Below are 7,500 nucleotides of genomic sequence, written 5' to 3'. Positions count from 1 at the left end.
GAGAAGCTTAAAAGACCCACTAAACTTTAATGGCTGTGTGTAAATTTGCGGTGAGTGGCGGATGAGTTGCCGATGACATGGTGAGGGAAGAGGGTCGCATACCGAGGGAAATTGAACTGATAAGAGAGAGAGAGAGGGAGGGAGAGAGAGAGAGGAGGGTGCATTTTCTCTCTCTCTCTCTCTCTCTCTCTCTCTCTCTCTCTCTCTCTCTGTAAACCATGTGATGCGAACAGCGAGAGAGAGAGAGAGAGAGAGAGAGAGAGAGAGAGCAGTTGATCGCAAATGTTTGTGCGTAGTTGCAACTTTGCTTTCAATTGATGTTCACAAAGATATCTATTTGCAAACTGAAAGCTCGTAACGTTACGCCATGCCGTATAACTTCGTGTTTTGATTTTGATATACGGTTGCGGTTAAATAATCAATTTGATTTATTAGTGTTATATCACTTACATTAGTTAAGTGTTGTATATACGGCAGCTGATTAGATTTTTGTTTTTATTGTATAATAGAAATTTTCCTTTTTTTTTTAAATTTAATATATGATTACAGTTGAATAATCAGAATAATTTATTAGAGAGTGTTATATCTTTTACATTATTCAAATGTTGTACATACCGCAGCTGATTAGATATTTATTTTCATTGTATACATAAGTTTTCCATCATTTTTATTTTTTTTTTTTTTTACAACTGTTCGACTTGCTCTCTCTTCCCCCCATTCTTCCTTTCCGCACATGGCTTCCTTTCAACGATCGGGTGTTATACTCATATTCTCCTCTCGAAGCGAGTGTAGATTAGCTGTCGTCGCTGGTCAGTGGATCACGTGACCTGATGAGTGACGTATCTTTAGACAGGTCACGTGACGTATGGTTGGCGAAGCGTTATCAGCCCATCAAAGCCACAGCAATCGCTTACCCTCCCCCTTCTCTCTCTCTCTCTCTCTCTCTCTCTCTCTCTCTCTCTCTCTCTCTCTCTCTCTCTCTCTGTTCTCCTTCCCCTCCTTTATCAAAGATGATCTTTATCCATTCATTGGTAGGGTTATAACCCGTACTGGTTATTCCATCACAAAATGTATTGATGTAACCAATATCTAAATTTTTATATTATGAGAGAGAGAGAGAGAGAGAGAGAGAGAGAGAGAGAGAGATGTATGGACGAATCGTTCATAGGACAGGAACACATACCCTTTTTCGTTCAATAGCTGGACAATATCGATTAGATTCGAGAGAGAGAGAGAGAGAGAGAGAGAGAGAGAGAGAGAGAGAGAAACCTAAGTATACGTAGAAACCACCAAACTTTGTCCTATTTAGAGAGAGAGAAAAAAAAAAGAGTCGAGTTTTGTTAAAGCCATTGAACTTATCCACAATTCTCACGCGCTTACGAATAAGATATAGAAAAAAAGACAGAATAGTAGACAAATAAACATGCAGAGAGAGAGAGAGAGAGAGAGAGAGAGAGAGAGAGAGAGAGAGAGAGAGGGACGAAGTCGTTTGTAATAACTCTGAAAAGAAATTTCCGTCAAAGGGAACTTGAAAGACATTTAAGAGAAACCGTCAGTCAGTTTTGGTTTTACTATCTTGTTAAACACCAACTACCCATGTTCTCCCCAACCATATGGGCATGACACAGCTGGCACGCCCCTGACATATGACACCATGACAAATTGGCACTAGTTCTTGTCAGCATGTGTCACGCGAACCCTGAATCATGAGGGTAAACTGTCATCATCTTTTTAGGAGAAACAGATAGACGGCAGGTTTACCTATTCATGTTTGTACAGTATATTTGTGAGTGTATATATATACATATATATATATGTATATATATATATTTATATATATATATTTATGTGTGTAGACTATAATTTCTTTATGGATATTTATATATATAAATGTTTGTATTTATATACTTTTATATATGTATTCATACTGTGTATGTATTCGTATTTATATTCATGTATACATACATATATACTTAGATATATCGAAAACCACATGGTTAAAGAGGCAAAAGAGAAGTTATATAAATATATATATATATATATATATGCATATGCATATATATATATATATATATGCATATGCATATGCATATATATACATAACATACATGTATATATACTGTACATTCACACATAACATCCATCTAAAACAACATGGTTAAAGACGCCAAAGAGAAGAAGGTTTTTGGAAGCTAAACTTATAGTTTAATAAGGGCAGAGTTAAAGGACACTATAGGATACTCTTAGGAATGGGGCCGTTCAAAAGAAGGATAGAAGAATGGTGCAATGAGGCAGGAGTGGAAAACCTTACTGATTTAGGAAAGAGATTACAGAGTTGCATTTGTTAGTAAATATTTCAAATAGGAAGAAATTCGGATTTTCAAGATGTGGATTCATTACGATTTAGTTTTGGTTTTTCGCCCAAGGGTATTGGATGTAGAGAAAACGTTAACGAGAAAAAATTTATCTCCAAAGGAAGATGTAAATACGGGGATGCAGTTTTAAAAGAAAGCTGTCCTCCATTAATGGGGTAAGTATTTTGAATACTCGTTGAATATGGAGAATGGTATTTGTGTAAAGGATTATTACAGGTATGAAAAGGACTTTGGTTGAGGATGTTAAGGATGCAAGAATATTAAAGGAAAGAAAACTAAAAAACGGAGCATGGGGTTATTATTATTATTATTATTATCATTATTATTATTATTATTATTATTATTACTTGCTAAGCTACAACCCTAGCTGGAAAAGCAGGGTGCTATATGCCCAGGGGCTCCAACAGGGAAACTAGCCCAGTGAAGAAAGGAAATTGAGAAAATGAAATAGTAACAACATTAAAATGAATATTTCCTATATAAACTATAAAAACTTTAATAAAACAAGAGGAAGAGAAATAAATAGAATAGTGTACCCGAGTGTACGCTCAAGCAAGAGAACTCTAACCCAATTCAGTGGAAGACTATGGTACAGAGGGTATGGCACTACCCAAGACTAGAGAACAATGATTTGATTTTTGTGTCTTTCTCATAGAAGATCTGCTTACCACAGCTAATGAGTCTCTTCTACCCTTACCAAGAGGAAAGTAACTACTGAACAATTACAGTGCAGTAGTTAACCCCTTCGGTGAAGAAAAATTGTTTGTCAGTGTTTGTGTTGTCCGGTGTATGAGAAATAACGAGAATATATAAAGAATAGGCCAGATTAGTCGGTGTATGTGTAGGCAATGGGAAAATGAACCGTAACCAGAGAGAAGGATCCAATTTAGTACTGTTTGGCGAGTCAAAAAAACTCATAACTGTCTAGCGGTAGTATCTCAACGGGTGGCTGGTGCCAGGGCTAACGAAACTACCTATGCTATTGTATCGTAATGATAGTAAAAATGAGTTACTGAATAATAAGTATAAGGTATTGCTTGATAGGGGGAGAGTTGAAAAGGAGCGGTTGTAGATAATAATTCCTTTAAGGGGAGTGGAATTAGGTGAGATAGAAAATGAGGATGTTGGAATAAATGACGTTAACTATAATTAGATACAAGTTACTTTTTTCTTTGAATGTGAAGTTTATATAACGTCACCCTCATAAACTAACTGCCTAAGTCATTTTCTCCACTTGGGAAATAAAAAAAAAAAAACCTTCTCATTTCCTAATTCTTTATATCATTGTACTGAGCTTCAATTCACAAATTCTTAATAATAATAATAATAATAATAATAATCTTTATTTCAGCAGAAGCCATATACAGAGTTACAGTAAGGGTACAGTGATCTTACACTTTTGACATCGGTACAAGAAAAAAAAAGATGAGAAATGCAATAAATCAGTGATATATTATAAACATCAATTAGCAGGTTGACCACAGAGATCTAGGTTTGGGTAACAAAGTCACATAAGAATTAATGCTTAGCAATGATGATACCATACATATTAGCAAACAAAAAGAGTGGGAGAGAGAGAGAGAGAAAAGAAAAAGAAAACAAAATGGAGATGACAATGATAATATGTTGGAACAGAAATTGCTTGAAAATGAAAGAACACTGGGGAGGAAAAAAAAAAGAAAAAAACCTAGTCACTGAGCAGGGGTGTGAAGGAAATACAGGACATCCAGACAACAAAGATGTAACATAATAAAACACGTTATCATAACAATACTGGGAATCATACCAAAGTTATTTTGTGATGAGGATTTGGCATAGCCACACTATCAAATATTAGTGAATACAATTCATTGTACTGACGCTTCCGTATTCCAGGTTTCCCACATTTTGGATTTTATTCTCGCTGCACTTGCAAGCACATTTTGAATTAGGGGATTTTCACTAGATCGTAGGCGGGAGGTGAGACTTACTATAGATCGACGAATGATGGTTTTTAGGGTATCCAGTCCATTTCCAACAAACATCGCTGAAGCTGAATGGTGCCTCGGGGTATTGGTGAGGCGCCTTAGGATATCATTGTGTATGACTGTGATACGTCTCATCGATTCTCGCGTATAGTTTGCCCATAGCGAGCAGCCGTATACGTTATAGCAGTAGGTTTGAAATAGGAGTTTTTTGATATCTTGGCGGCAGAAGGCAAATCTTCTCGTTACCATGTTCCCTAGACAACACAATTTTCGTCGCCTGTTTTCAATGTCAGGCGTGTCCTTTAAATCTTTCGTAATGATGTGACCTAGGTAAGGAAAATCATTGACAAATTCTAGCTGATGGTTTTGAAGGTAAATATGTGGATCTTCTACGAAACGGAGCGATCTAGGAAGGACAGACATGCACTGTGTCTTCGATTCGTTATAGATTATGTCATGTTCAATAGCGTATGCGTTGCAAGTATTGATGAGACGTTGTAAGCCTTGAGCAGAGGGGGAGATGAGGACCATATCGTCAGCGTAGCAAAGGTTATTTATGGTAAAGCCATTAACCGTACACCCAATGGGAAGTGAATTCAGTCTGATATTTAAGTCGTCTGTGTAAACATTAAATAAGTATGGTGAGAGGATGCCTCCTTGCCTGAGACCGTTAGATGAGCCGAATTGCTGGGACAGGACATTGCCCCATTTGACACAGAACTGTTGTGTTGTGAACCAACAGTATAATATACCGATGAGATATAGAGGAGTTCCCCTTTTGCGTAGTTTCAAAAAGAGCTTCAGATAGTTTACTCTGTCAAATGCCTTCCGCACGTCTACAAAACATAAGTAGACAGGGGAGGCCGAGGATATATAGAAATTCAATAACTCCTTTAAAATATATATACAGGTGTCAGTCGAGTGGTTAGTCTTAAAACCAAATTGATTGTCTGCGGTGTGGAGAAATGGTGCAAGGCGACGGAACAGAAGAGATTCAAATATTTTCGATGAAATTGTTGTAATGGCGATGGGGCGGTAGTTTCCTGGGTCACTGGCATCCTTCAGTTTGTTTTTTATGAGAGGTATTAAGTGGACAAGTAGCAGGGTTTCGGGGAGATATTGGTGTAATATACAGGCATTAAATAGTGCAGAAAATAGGATATAAATTATAGGGTGGCAGAATTTGAAAGCCTCGGCAGGAAGGCCATCGCAGCCGGGAGCCTTGTTACTAGGTAATTTCTTGATAGCCTCGCACACGTCACTCGGGGAGATACGGTCACTATATTGAAAATCCATATTGACATTGATGAGGGTATCCACTTCATTTCGGGTATCTTGGTCATTTATACAATTTAGGATGGTACTGAAGTGATCCCCCCACATTCTTGCGATGGATTCTTCGCCAATTGCCTCCCCTACTCTTTGGGATAATTTGTTTGACTTTGGGTTTAGTGAATTAATATCTTTCCAAAGATGGGGGAAGTCATGGTTGGTCAATTTTCTGGACAGTGCATCGGCTCGTAGCTGATTTTCGTTGCTGCGACATTGACGGAGAGCAAGTTTGAACTGTGCTCTCGCTTGTCTCATCTGAAGAGCGAGGGGACCTTCTCTCTGGCTACCATCGTTCCTCCAAAGAAGGAACATTTCTCGAGAGTGTGCATAGAGGTCTTTAACTAAGTCATTCCAACCAGGTATGTTTCGATGGTTACCTCTAGAGAGTCTAAACGTGTCTCTTCCCGAGCTCCGTAGGGCATTTATGATATTTACGTAGAATTCCTTCAGTTTTGTTTTATGCTGTTCGTTGCGGCAATTAGGATTATTGCAGAGCAGGGCTTCAGCAGGTTGGATTATCGAGCGGAGATTACTTTCAGATAAGCGTTTGAATGCAGTGGATTTTTGGAGGTTGGAGAAATCCCATGAGATGGAAGGTAGCCTCTCCCTTTGGATGGGTACCGCCGGGAGGGAGGGTGTGTGAAATGTGATCTGTATGGGTATGTGATCGAATGCAGACGAAAGGTCGTATCGTATAATACATTCAGTGATAGAGCTATGCAGGCGGTCAGTGGTAATACAATGATCAAGCCAGGATGTGATGGGCATATTATTTCTGTTTTGCATGTACGTAAAGGACGAAGGAGGCAGTAGGGCAACATCGCTAATTTGAAGAGATTGTTGAGAACAGAGACGCTGTAATTCATTATAGAAAAGTCTGGATGGGTGCGCATTAAAGTCTCCTATTATGCACACATGGTCAGCGGTGGTATCATTAATAATACCTTGGACTTCTCCTAGTAATATACAATACTGATCAAAGTTTGACTGGCACTCCCAGGGGAAGTATGCATTAATCACTAATATGGTTTTACCTTCGATCGTTACTTGCAGGCCGAGAAGTCTGTCAGTTTGATACGTCACTGGTTTCACGCACTTGTCCAGTGATCTATGCCATAGAAATGAGAGACCTCCTTTCGGACGACCTTGAATGATGTAGTCGTGAGTAACCATCGACGAGATAGAGAAACTGTTATGATCAACATGAACCGAATCACTGATAGCCAGGTCATGGGGGAGGAGTAAGGTTTCTTGCAGTGCAATAATGCCACGGAAATCATTGCAGAACTCATTAAGGACAGGTAAATTCCGCTTGATCCCGTATATGTTCCAAGATAAAATACTTAATGACTCCATGAATTTCGTCGAACAGAAGAATTTGTGAATTAGAATTTAATTGAAGCTCAGTACAATGATATAAAGAATTAGGAAATGAGAAGGTTTTCTTTTATTTCCTAACAAGTGGAGAAAATGACTTAGGCAGTTAGTTTATGAGGGTGACGATAAGTAGGAGAGGGACATCTTGGATCTTAATGTGGGATTTAGACAAAGTATGGTCAAGAACATTATTTCTCTATTAAAATTTAGACAGGAAAAAAAAAACAGTATTTTTTCTTGACGCCTTTTTATAATTTATAAAAAAAAATGCTTGAGTAGTTTTCTGCTAGAAGTGATAAATATATTTTTATTTTGTGAAACACCGATATGTCAATTTTAGTTAGTGGTACAGCGATACATTTTATTTTCATAAACTGATGTTTAAAGATGTATTCTTTACAAGAAATGGATAGTGTACAGGTACGAGTTTTACTGTCATAATAAATATT

This window comes from Palaemon carinicauda, chromosome 14, assembly GCF_036898095.1.
Source record: "Palaemon carinicauda isolate YSFRI2023 chromosome 14, ASM3689809v2, whole genome shotgun sequence".
NCBI lineage: Eukaryota > Metazoa > Arthropoda > Malacostraca > Decapoda > Palaemonidae > Palaemon > Palaemon carinicauda.
Note: the sequence above shows the minus strand (reverse complement) of the source record.